General features: G+C 35.1%; 1 pseudogene; it reads right to left on the reverse strand.

Moving 5' to 3' along the window:
- Nucleotides 1-11,303: 11,303 nt before the first annotated feature.
- LOC141493751 (actin-related protein 2/3 complex subunit 3 pseudogene) lies at nucleotides 11,304-11,863 on the reverse strand (annotated as a pseudogene).
- Between the last annotated feature and the right edge of the window lie 789 nt (nucleotides 11,864-12,652).

The raw sequence follows: 12,652 nt of genomic DNA on the forward strand, positions 1-12,652 counted from the left end.
ATAAATTTCCAGACTCCTTTGCTTAATCTGTTTTCACTGAGAAATCTGAAAGACCACATAATACGTTTATTGGGGATTCCTTTGTATATGTGTTTTATTACAGAGCCATTAAGTTTCCTTTCAGCTCTCAAATGGTGGGGGACCACCATTTGACCTTTCTTCTTTGTTGGTATTCTTCCTTCTGACTTTTGCACAGTATAAAAGCTTCTTATGGATCTCAGGCAGCTTCTTTCTAACCAGATTGCTTCCTCTCTACCCCAACTATGAATATAAGTATGTTGCTTGTAATGAAAGGACGTCCTCACTAAGGTTCAGGAGCCCATAAATATTTTTTTTTAGGTTTTTGCAAGGCAAATGGGGTTAAGTGGCTTTCTCAAGGCCACACAGATTTGTAATTATTAGGTGTCTGAGGCCGGATTTGAACTCAGGCACTTCTGACTCCACGGTTGGTGCTCTATCCACTGCACCAACTAAGTGCTCCAGGAGCCCTTAAATATTAAAAGATATGAGATGTTCTACTGCAGATGTGTCAAACATGCAGCTTGCAACACTGGCTAAACCGAACTAAAATAGGAAAATGATTAACTAAATAAATCAAAATACAATAAAACACTGATGATATACAGATGAATTTCCAAGTCACTATGTGCCCACAGAAATCCTTATGTACTTTTTAGAAATCTCCATTTGAATTTGAATTTGTAGCTCCACTGCTTTAGTGTATAGAAGAATTTGTAATGAGATGAGTTTTGCTAGCAATAACAATATTGACAATAATATCTAACATTTAATAATATTTAAAATTTTTAAAAGACTATTATATGCTATCTCATCTGAATATCACAAAAGCCTTGTGGGATATATGCTATGATAATAAATCCCATTTTACAGATGAGGAAATTGAGGCTAAGAAAGATTGAATGTTATTCAACTAATAAGTCTCAGAGGCAGGATTTGAACAAAGTTTATCTTAACTATCCACCATGGTAGAGAACTTTTTATTTTTATTTAAAAATTGTAGGTATGTAGAACATATTATCAAAATTTAAACTGCCCAAAAGTAATGAGGTCATTATAAGCAGGGGACCTTTAAGGAGAATATGAATTGTCACTTGTCAAGGTCCTGGAACAGAGAAAGATTCATACTGGGGGTAGATTAGACTAAATGACCTCTGGGGTTTCATGATTCTGTAAAATCTCACTGCAATTTGTCTGAACTTCTTTATATTTAATATACAATTATTTTAATTAAAATTATATATATATATATATATATATATATATATATATTTCTTCTTTTCAACTAGATTGCAAGGTGCCTGGGGGTAGGATATATGTCATATTATATTTTTCTATCTGTATAATACCTGAGTAGGTTTTTAATAAATGTCTATTGAATTCTGTTATCTTTTTAATGCTTTTCTTGCTCTTGTTTTTCTGTCATATTCTTCTTACCACCCCTTTTTCCTGCCTTTTCTACTCTTAAGCCTCTCTCTGCATTTTCCCTTTAAGGTTAATTCCTCTTTCTTTTTTTTCACATTGAACAGTCATTTTATTTTTGTTTTTTAAATTTTCTTTAATTTATTTATATATTCCTAAAATATTCTTGATGTAAGAGTAAACATAATACCTCCTCCTGCCACAAAATTATAAAGCCTCATGAGAAATAAAGTGTAGGAAAAAGACAAAACATGTGTTTCAGTCTGTGTTCTGATACCATCAGCTCTGTCTCTGGTGGAGCAAATTCTTTATAAGTCCATCACACAAGTTACTTGCATATTTTTCCACAGTTGCTGTTGTTGATTGTAATTCCCTACATCTATTCCTCCCCACTACCATTTATTATGTTTTTCTCTCCCTTTTCTCTCTGACCCTCTTCAAGTGTGCTGTGGGGCAGCCGAGTGGCACAGCAGAGAGAGCACTAGCCCAGGGGCCAAGAGGCCCCAAGCCTACCTCCCACCCCAGAGAACCAGCAATCATCTGGCCCCATGGTCTTGGACAGGCCACCCAATCCCACCACCTTGCAAAAAAGTAAAAAAAAAAAAAAAAAGAAAACGTGCTATATCTATCATCTCCTATGATCTACCTTCTCCTCTATCATCCACATCCCCCCTCCCCTTCCCTTGTCCCCTTACTCTCCTTTTTCTTCTAGATTTGTATACCCTATTGAGTGTGTATGCTGTTTCTTCTCTGAGCCATTTCTGATGAGAATGAAGGCTCCTTAATTTCCCCTCACTCCCCACCCCTTTCATACCATGGTAAAAGCTATTTCTGGACTCTTTTACATGAAATATCTTAGCCTATTCTACCTTTCCTTTCTCTTATTCCCAGTACATTTCCCATTGACTCCATATTTACAATATATTATACCTTCAAATTTGGCTCCCTCCTGTGCCTTGTCTATATAGGCTTGTTCTACCTGTTCTAATAAATGAGAAGTTTTATATGAGTATTATCAGGTCATCTTCCTAAGCAGGAATACACACAGTTCATCATCATTAAATCCCTCATAATTTATCCTTCCAGTCCACCTTCTTTATGCCTCAACTGAATCCTATACTTGAAGATCAAACATTCTATTCAGTTCTGGTCATTTAAGCAGGAACATTTGAAATTTCCCTGTTTCATTGAAAATCTTTCTTTTCCCCTGGAAGATGTTCAATTTAGCTGGCTAGTTGATTCTCAATTGCATTCCAAGCTCCTTTGCCTTTTCTGGAATATAATATTCCAAGCCTTATGAACTATTAATTGTAGATCCATGATATTTGAATTGTGTCCTTCTGGCCTCTTGTAATATTTTCTCATTGACTTGGGAGTTCTGGAACTTGGCTATAATATTCCTGGGGGTGGTGGTTGGGTTTTTTTTGTATCTCTTTCCAGAGGAGATCAGTGAATTCATTCAATTTCTATTTTATTCTCTGTTTCTGGATATCAGGGAAATTTTCCTATAATTTTTTTTTAAATGAGGTCAAGGCTCTTTTCCTGATCCTGGCTTTCAGGTAGCCCAATAATTTTTAACGTATCTCTTTTGAATCTGTTTTCCAGATGAGTTGTTTTTTCAATGAGATATTTCACATTTTCGTCTAGTTTTTCATTCTTTTGTTGTTGAATTATTGCATCTTGATTTCTCATAGCCATCAGCTTCCTTTAGTTCCATTCAACATTTGAAGAATTTGTTTTTCATCAGAGAATTTTCTTATCTTCTTTTCCATCTGGCCAATTCTGCTTTTAACCCATTCTTCTCCTCAATATCTTTTTTAACTGTTTTAGCCATCTGACCTGAACTTGTTTTTAATATACTACTTTCTTCAGCTTTTTTTTTTTTGGATCTCCTTGACTAAGCTACTTACTTGTTTTTCATGTTTATCCTTCATCTCTCTCATTTCTGTTCCCAATTTTTCCTCCTCCTCTCTTACTTGATTTTCAAAATATATTTTGAGTTCTGTCATAGCCTGATTGCAGCTTCTATATTTCTTGGAGTCTTTAGATACAGAAGCTTGCACTTTTATCAAGTTCAGATTGTGTATTTTCATTCTTCATGGCACCAAAGTAATTGTCTATAGTCAGGTTCCTTTTTTTTTTTTCTGTTTACTTATTTACCCAGCCTGTGCATAGATTTGGGTACTTCCTGAGCTTTTGAGTATTATTGGGAGACCCCAGCAAGAACCTCACTATATGAAGCTCTGATTGCTCTCCTGGTCTATTGAATGACCACAGTCTCACCCCTCTGCCCCTGGGCTGTGAGGGGGAATCCCTGCTCCTGGGCTATTGTGGGGGGGTCCCTGAGGACCTAGAATGAGACCAGGGTCAAAGCCCCAGAATCCTGTCCTAGCAGCAGAGGAGAGACCTCGGCAGTTTCTCTTCACTCCCTTACCTTCCGTGGGCTAAGCATTCAGTGAGCAGCTGCCCAGAAGATCCTGCAGGGCAGCTCCACAGAACTGCTTCCATTTCCTGGGATATGGGCTGCATTGAGGGCTGTGGCATTGAGCACCACACTAGCCTGGACTTTGTGCTAGCTCTGGCAGAGGGCTCCCTGCTGATCTTCCAAGCTGTGTTTGTTGTTCCATGGGATGGCAGGTCAGTAAACTGCTTCTGCTGCCAGGAGCTGAGGCTACCCTCGACCCAGGCATTCTGGGGCTGTTCCTGGGAGGCTGAAGTTCCTTAGCTCTGACACTGCTGCTGTTCAAAACCCATGGAACAGAACCTTCCCACTATTTTCCAGGTCACCTTGGGCTGGACAATTGCCTCACAGGATCTCTCTGTGATTTCTGTCTCTTGAAAATTTAGTTAAAGTCATAATTTTAAGATTTTTAAAATATTTTGGAGAGAGCACCTAAGAGAGACTGTTATTCTGCCACAATCTTGCCTCCACTCAATCCCCCACCCACCCCCCCAATCCCTTTCCTTGTACTGGCTGACCTGAAATAATATTATTCTGGCTAGACTCTACTAGCATATTAAAATGAAAGTTTTACCCTACATTTAGTTTAATGTATCTGTCATAAAAGACCTTGAATTGCTTGGTACCCACCCACTTTAAAATTTTTTTTTATTGATATACACTCTTTTCCATAAAAGCAACTTGTGTTTTATGGCACTTTATATTTATCAAAATGTTCTCACATACATTATTTCTTTAGAGTCTCTAATAGCCTAGTAAGGTTGAAAATGTAGATATTTCCTTGTTTTTCATATGAAGAAACAGAAAACTTAAGACATAAAATGACTTCTCTGAGGCTATGAAGCAGATTTTCCATTATATCCTGCATCCCTTCATTTTCTGTATATATGTGTGTGTGTGTGTGTGTGTGTGTGTGTGTGTGTGTGTGTGTATTTTCACAGCTAAGGTCTTCCTTCCCTAATTTAAAAAAAAATATACAGTTTGCACTCAGTAGCTCACTTTACATCTTCTTCACCTTAAAACATAATTTTCTACTTTTGCAATATCCTTGGGTTTAAAGGAAAGTTTTACTTTAAATTTTAGAAATTTTTAATAGTTTCATGAAAATAAACTCTTATTTTAGACATATTAGGCTATATCCATTAATTCATCCTAATACATATAAAATAGATGTAAGGAAACCAGTGATTTTTTGTCATTGAAAAATAATGGATAAAAAAACCAGGAACCAGATACCTATGTCTCCAGATCTTTCAGTCCAATGTACATGGAAACTAGGAGCATTAAATTGGGGTAGTTGTTGTTGTTGTTGTTGTTGTTTATAGTTTGTTCTACAATGAGAGAGAGAGAGAGAGAGAGAGAGAGAGAGAGAGAGAGAGAGAGATTACCTGTTGACCAAATAGTCAGCAATTTGAGTAGTATGGCCCCAACACTCATATCAGCCTCTTGCTAGAATGTCACTGTAATAATTAAATTTTATTTTATTTTATTAATTTGCATTCCTGCTTCTCTGCTTTTCATTCTTCTTTCCTTATTAGGTAGTTTAGAAAATACATTTATTTTAATAATCCAATAAATGAAAGGGCTCTATATCCAATTGTACTCATTCTCTGTCTCTGATGATATCCTGAACCTTCAGCTAGAGCATCATACTCCCCTTCCATTCACCCTGCTGCCATTGTGGGCAGGGAGATGACATATTGAAGCTTTCTTTCACTGCTTTCTCACTTTCTTTTGAATATCAGTAAAGTTTGTTAAACCTGATTCTGTATGGAATGATTTTTTTTTCATCTGGGCTATAATAGGAAATGTGATAAATTAACTTTTACTAAGATATAAAGTTATCTGTAGGATGAGTTATACAGTGAATACATTTCACCTCCTACCCCCTATTTTAAGGGTCAAGGAATTGCTATTTACCTGAGTCACCACTAGAGCTTGCTCCAGATGGTACATGAAAGTCAATAGTTTGTCTCACTAGCTGAGTAGGCTTTGGGAAAATTCAAAGACATAATCCATCTTTTATTGGTATTAAGCTTTTTATTGGTAAAATACAACTTTACATTAAAACATTAACCAGTTACAGAGCTTGGGTCACCATTCAAAATAACAAATTCAAAATATATTTTAGAAATCTGTGCTCAAAACAAAAATAAAATGGAAATAAACTTTCCAGTTCTCCAAACATAGCCTTCTAATTTTCCCTCTGAAAGACTATGGACACATTGGATAAATGTTTCCTGTTAGGCTCTCCTTCTGCTAGATGACTCTCTTTTGAGTGCCTGCCTCTGCTTCAAGCTATTCTGTGAAGCACCACAGCTAGATTTAGATTTCAGGAAATGCAGCGTGACTGTTCATTTAGCTAATTAAGTACTGAGGTTATCTACACTGATCTCTCTATCTCTTTTCCTCAAAATGGCTGTAAAAGCTACATACCTTTCTCTACATCTGTTCAATCAGCACCTGAGTCTAATCAAGACTAAGCCTTACATATTCATAGAATATTTGAATTTTAAAGAACCATGAAGTAATTTTTGAATCCAAAAAAATAAATTGATAATGGTAGAATTTCAGGTAATGAGTAGACCACTGAGAAAGATTTACAAGTAGAGGATCCCCTTAAATCTCACTACTCATTAGTGATAATTTAGTGGTAATCCCATTTCTGCATAAGAGCCAATCCTGCCCCAAATAAGATGTGGTAATTAGCTGATTATCAAAGGCAAATTGTTATATACATATATATATATACATATATATATATATATATATATATATATAGACAGAGAGAGAGAGAGAGATAGACATAGATATAGATATAGATATAGATATAGATATAGATATACATATAGATTCTTATATATTCTTATTTTGCACAGGTGAATTTTCAAACCTGTAGTTTCATACTCTCCTCATATTCTAATAATATGGTTTATGATTTAATACTATGGTTTATCTAATGAAATGGGCTATTTTTGCTAGATCTAAGATAAAGCCTTCTGAGTTCATATTGTTCTGATCATCCTGTCAGGCACACTGTACCTTGATTCCAATGTAGGGATGTCATTTTGGTCCTCTTTGAGAATGAAGCAAAACCAATCAATTAACCAAACAATAATATGGTTATTAAGAAAACTGCATCCAAACTTTAGTTTGATTCATTACCATTAGATATTTCTAATTTCAATTTGATAAATTTAATGGAATGTCTTATGTTATTCTCATGAGAAAGACGGAGAAATGTGAAAAAGACAATAGTACTATCAGAGGAATTCAGAAGTGATTAAGTGTTTGGACCCAAGAGTAATAATTAATGTGACTGATGTCAACCTGAAAGTAGGTGTAGTGGAGTGTCCTTCAGGAATTCTTGATGGCAAGTGTTTAACATAGGTACCAGAGACTCAGTTAAAGCTATAGAATAAATGGTCATCAAAAGTGCAAATGACCCAAATTTGTAAAGGATAACTAGTTTCAGATGACAGATTTTAGATGACCCCCCAAAATGTTCTTAACAGACTCTATTGCAGAAAACATCATGTACACTTTGACATAAAGAAGCACTAGTATCTGGGGGTGGATACAAGGATTTCTACAATTAATCATCCTAAGATATCATTTGACCCTCAATAGCTTCCTGTTCAGATGCTTTCAATGATTTCTTAATTATCTGTATAACCAAGAACAATCGCCTTAGCCTATAATTTAAATATCTCTATGGCAGACAGCCATCTACTTCTCCAATCTCATTTCTCATTATTCATGATTTCTTGAACAGATCATTCCTCTATTCCTCTGCTTCTGCCCATCAGGTCTCATGCTTTGTCAACTTTTTTGTACCCTGCTGTTCTTAATCAAACCCAGATCAAACACCATTTCATCTATACAGTCTATTCCTGGTATTTCAAGTGACCAACAATCGCTCCTTCCTTTAAGTTCATGTATCATTCAACATCTCTCTTTTCACATGTAGCATATTCTGCCAAAGGAAGGAGGAGAAAAACAAGAATGAGGAAGAGGAGAATGATGCAGTATGATATTTTGTCTTTTACAAAATACATTGATAGCCATTATCACCTCTTAAGTGTCCTATTTCCCCAAATAGATTCTAAGTCATCTTTGAGTACAAATAGAATCTCACATGTCCAGTAATAGTCATTCAATAAATAATTGGTAAGGGTCAACCCTAAGTGAGAACAACACAAAGAAAGTTAAGACAGTTCCTGCTCTCAAGGAGTTCACAATTTAAGAGGGAAGACAATTTACAAACAACTTTTTACAGGCAAAGCTATACAGGATAAATTGGACATAATCTATAGAGGAAAGGTACTAGAATGAACGGGATTGAGAATGATTTATAAGGTAGGGTTTTAGCTGTTACTTGAAGGAAGCCAGGGAAATCAAGAGGCAAAGAAGAAGGAGGGATAATGTTTCAGGAGACAAGAAGAAAAAACGTTCCTTCAGAAGATAGAAGTTCTTGTGGAAGGAACAACAGGAAGGCCAGATCACTTGATTGCAGAGTATATAGGACACAATGGGGGTCAGTGTGAACACTAGAAACTGGAACACTTAGAAATATGGTGAACGTGGTCAGGTTTTGAAGGGTTTCATTTTTCAAAGGATTTTAAATTTGATCACAGAGATGATAAGAGGTCATTGGGGTTTACTAAAGGGTATGTTAGGGATGAAATATGACCAGAGTGTGACATGGTCAGACTTACATCTTAGGAAGATCACTTTGACAGTTTAAGGGAGGATGGACTGGAGGAAGAGCGATTTGTGGTAGATAAACCCATAAATTTTTGTGAAGGAGAATTCAGCGGGTCTTGGCTGTGGGGTTGAGAGTAAGGAGTTGTGCATGATGCCTAGATTGTGAGCTTTGGTGACTGGAAGATGATCATATCCTTGAAAACAATAAGGAAATTAGGAAGAGTAATAGTTAAAGAGAAAATAATGAATTCATTTTTGCACATGTAGAGTTACAGATATCTCTCTATAGGTCATCCTGTTGGAGATATCCTGTAGGCAGTTGGAGATTGAGACTAGAAGAAGCATAATATAATGTGGGGGAAATCAATTATGGAGTCAGATGACATGGATGCTTATAAGGTTCATAATTTGATAAACTGAACCAAGTCATTAACAGAATTCATTATTCTTGACTTTTAAATAGAGGTAATAGTGGCTGCATCTTTGTGTGGCTTTTAGGAAAATACTTTGAGTTGCTCAACAAATATGAGTTACTCACTCATATTGCTTGTACCTGCAGCATGTCTCACAGTTTCTTTCAAATACCATAAACTCAACCAAATTTTATAAATCATGATGATACATCATTTTAGATTCAAAAGATAGCCTTCAGCAATAAAGTGTTGCTATTCAATCCTATATCATATACCTTTTTTTTTGCAAGCTGACGAAGCCTTTAAATTAAGGGTAAGGAATAGGTTATTTTCTTTTTTCAAGTGTTGGAGTACCCAATTAACACCTGAAATTTAGGTTTTGTGCTCTTTTTTGTGTCACTGTAAAAAAATCATAACAAGCTGTTCTTACTTGATATTTTCTGGAAGGGGATGACAAGTTGATTTTCATTCATTTCCTTGAAGCTGGGCTTTGAGAAACAGGAGATTAACTGGAGTTGTGACAACCAGTTTCAAAAAACTATTTAGACACAGAAGCAATACACAGAATCCTTTGGATTGCCAAACATCCAGACAAAGGAGGGTTTATCAGGTCTCCATCTGCTCCTCTTCCTGAGCTCTGTGCCATTCCAATTTATATCTGCCTCTTTGAGTACATGTTTCAGAAGCACTTATGATCAAATCCTTATAAAAGTTCCCCATGGGTGAGCAGTTAGAAATTAAAATACAGCTGTTTCAGCAGTCCATTCATTTAGATACCTTCTCATTATGTACAAGTAGCTCAGTACATTTTTAAATATAATTTTTGGGGGTCGGTGGTCTAATATTAGCAATTATATTTGCTAATACAATTTAGTAGAATAATAGAACAGAACAATTAAATGCAGTGGAAGTCTCCAAGTCTCTCCCTCTTACTTTTAAACTTATGGCTTGCTTTTATCAAAACAACAAAGCCTGATAATTATAATTATTTCAGAAAGAAATGCCATTCACATAAATAGGTCAATACCTTTTCTTAACCATAATTAACATCCCATAATATTACCCATTGTTAGATTTTCAGTGTAATATACCTGCCCAATTCCAGTTGCTGTGATATAAGAATATGATTATTAACATTTCTTTTTTTGCACCTGCATACCTTTGACAAGAAATACATATAGCAAATCTTTATTCACAAGCATTGTGAACTTCTTACCCCAGTCTTTATTTTATTTTAAATAATAACCTTTATTTTATTCTCAATAATAACAAAACTTACTTCTATTCTCACACATTGAGGGACCTTTTATATGTTTATTTTTAGCACAAAGGAATCTAGCATAAAAGTGACAGATACTTGTAATGATGTCTGTACTAATCTTGCTAAATCTAGTTGTCCTCTGCCTATATTTTCTAAAATTGGTGTATCTCCAAATGTACTACAGGGGTCCTCTACCTTAACCTCACTTCTACCAAGTTTGTGACAGATGCCCAAATCTTCCAATTTCACTCCTACAATGTTATTGCTCCTGACTAGATCCAATGCTGCTACTGTGGAAGACATCTATATTTTCATAACTGAAAAATGTATGTCAGGGAATTTATGAGGCCAGGTTAAGATTTGCATACAGAATAAAGGAAACTTTTTGAATAAGTAGAGCTATTCCAAAGTATAATGAGATACCTTGTGAAGATTAATGTCTGCCCTCCCCATTATTGGTTTTCAATCAAAGGTTGGATAACAGTTAGCTGGGAAAAAAAAAACAAGCAAAACAAAAAAAACTTACATATTGGAAAAGAGGTCTCTACTGGCTCTTAGATCATGTAATTTGGGAGACTGAGATATCCTGGAAATCTTAGTTAAATTTAATTAAATTAATTAGTCAAAATTAAATTAATCTTAAATAATATTTTGATGTCACATTTGAAAATTAAGTTTCTAAGCACAATGAAATTATTAGTTAGGATAGCAATAATTGATTCAATAACATCTCTTACTAACCAAAGCCCTTAATTGTCTTTTATACAATTAGCTAGATGCAGGGCAAAATCTCAACCAACCAAAGTATTTCTTTTTTTTTTTGACATGGAATGTAAGAAAACTTGTTTATTAACAATACTTAATTTTTAATTTTTACAATGTTAAGTGTAAAAACCCTTAGTAATTCTTATACCCCATTAGTCTTAATGGCCATGCTTCTTTACCAAAAACTGTAATTTTTGTACATCTTGCTGCCAAACACTGAATGACTCTGCAATGGGAATAATTAGATAAGATCCACTCATTTTCCAGGTCTTGAAAGACTCTTGTTCATGAACTCCCTCTTCACAAAGCAAGTCCACCACTTGCTAGGTTTGTCACTCTGAGGATCAAAGACCTTCCTGAGGCCACAAAGCCTCAGTCCAGTTTCTTGCCAAAGTTGCTGTAAGTAGGCCCTCATCACTTCATCTTCTTGTTTATTTGCAGGTTTGGCATAAATTGCATTAAAAGGGAAACCTGGTTCTCCAGGAATAGGAAAATTGGTGATTCCCAATGTATACATTGCTTTCTCTCCTTGGCTTTTTGAGTTGCACTTCTGGAGCTTCTTTACGCATTCAGAAATATAAAGAGTTATGTAGATCAATGTCCTATCAGCTTCATTCTTAATTTCATAGTTTTTGAAGAAGACATTTGCCTTGAAATAATAGATAGCTTCATCCACAATATCTGTGTCTTTTGTTTCTCTTGGAGCAGGTCCTTTAAATTGACTTCTAATGGGTAATAGAGCCATGTTTCCAATGAGTTTGGTGTCGGGGTCCATGAGAGAGGAGTGGTAAGCTGGCATCTCGGCAGCCGGACCTGGACTTCCCAAAGTGTTTCTTATTCTAACTGACTTTTGATGGCATAGGCAGAATTGAGATTTCAACATTTGCAGCTCCCCTTTTGAAACTGTCTTAACTACAATCAAGGTATATGATTATAATGGCAAGGCAAAGCATCTCAGGTTATGAGAGTTAGATTAATTAAGTTTCCCTGAAAAATGGGTAATGAGTGGGGTTGCAAAAGTGGAGGTAGTAACAAGACAAAAACTTGACCTCTAGGAAGTTTAGACAGAATGTAGTTGAATAGGTAAAGTTACTGGGTGAAGGAATGCCCAAAGGGATTATTAAATCTATTTGATTAAATCTTTACAAAATAGAATTAAAATCAATATTTAATTTTACCACATGGGATTTAGTGTTTGTTTTTTATGTTGTTAAATTTTATTTTTTTTCTGAACTCTTAGAAAACATCAGTTACTCATATATCCTAATTTTCTTTTCTGATGCTAAATCTCTTTATCATACAACATCTGTATTATAAATTTCCTAAAATTTTTCCTTTAGTTTATGTAATTTAATATATATATATATGTATATAAATATATTTTAATACATTGTATAAGAGGAGGTACCAAAATTAATTTAATCACTTGAAAAAGTGCCTGGGGATCAGCCACATGACTCCTTTGATTGTTGAATTTGTTCATCTTCTAGGATTACTGGTAAATTTTTTGGATCTATGTACTTACTAACATCTTGCATGAAAATACGGGTTAAATGTAGTACACTCTTGGTCATATGAAATCCAGATCTTTCCTTTCTAAGAATG

The sequence above is a fragment of the Macrotis lagotis genome, chromosome 7 (assembly GCF_037893015.1).
Source record: "Macrotis lagotis isolate mMagLag1 chromosome 7, bilby.v1.9.chrom.fasta, whole genome shotgun sequence".
NCBI classification, from domain to species: domain Eukaryota; kingdom Metazoa; phylum Chordata; class Mammalia; order Peramelemorphia; family Peramelidae; genus Macrotis; species Macrotis lagotis.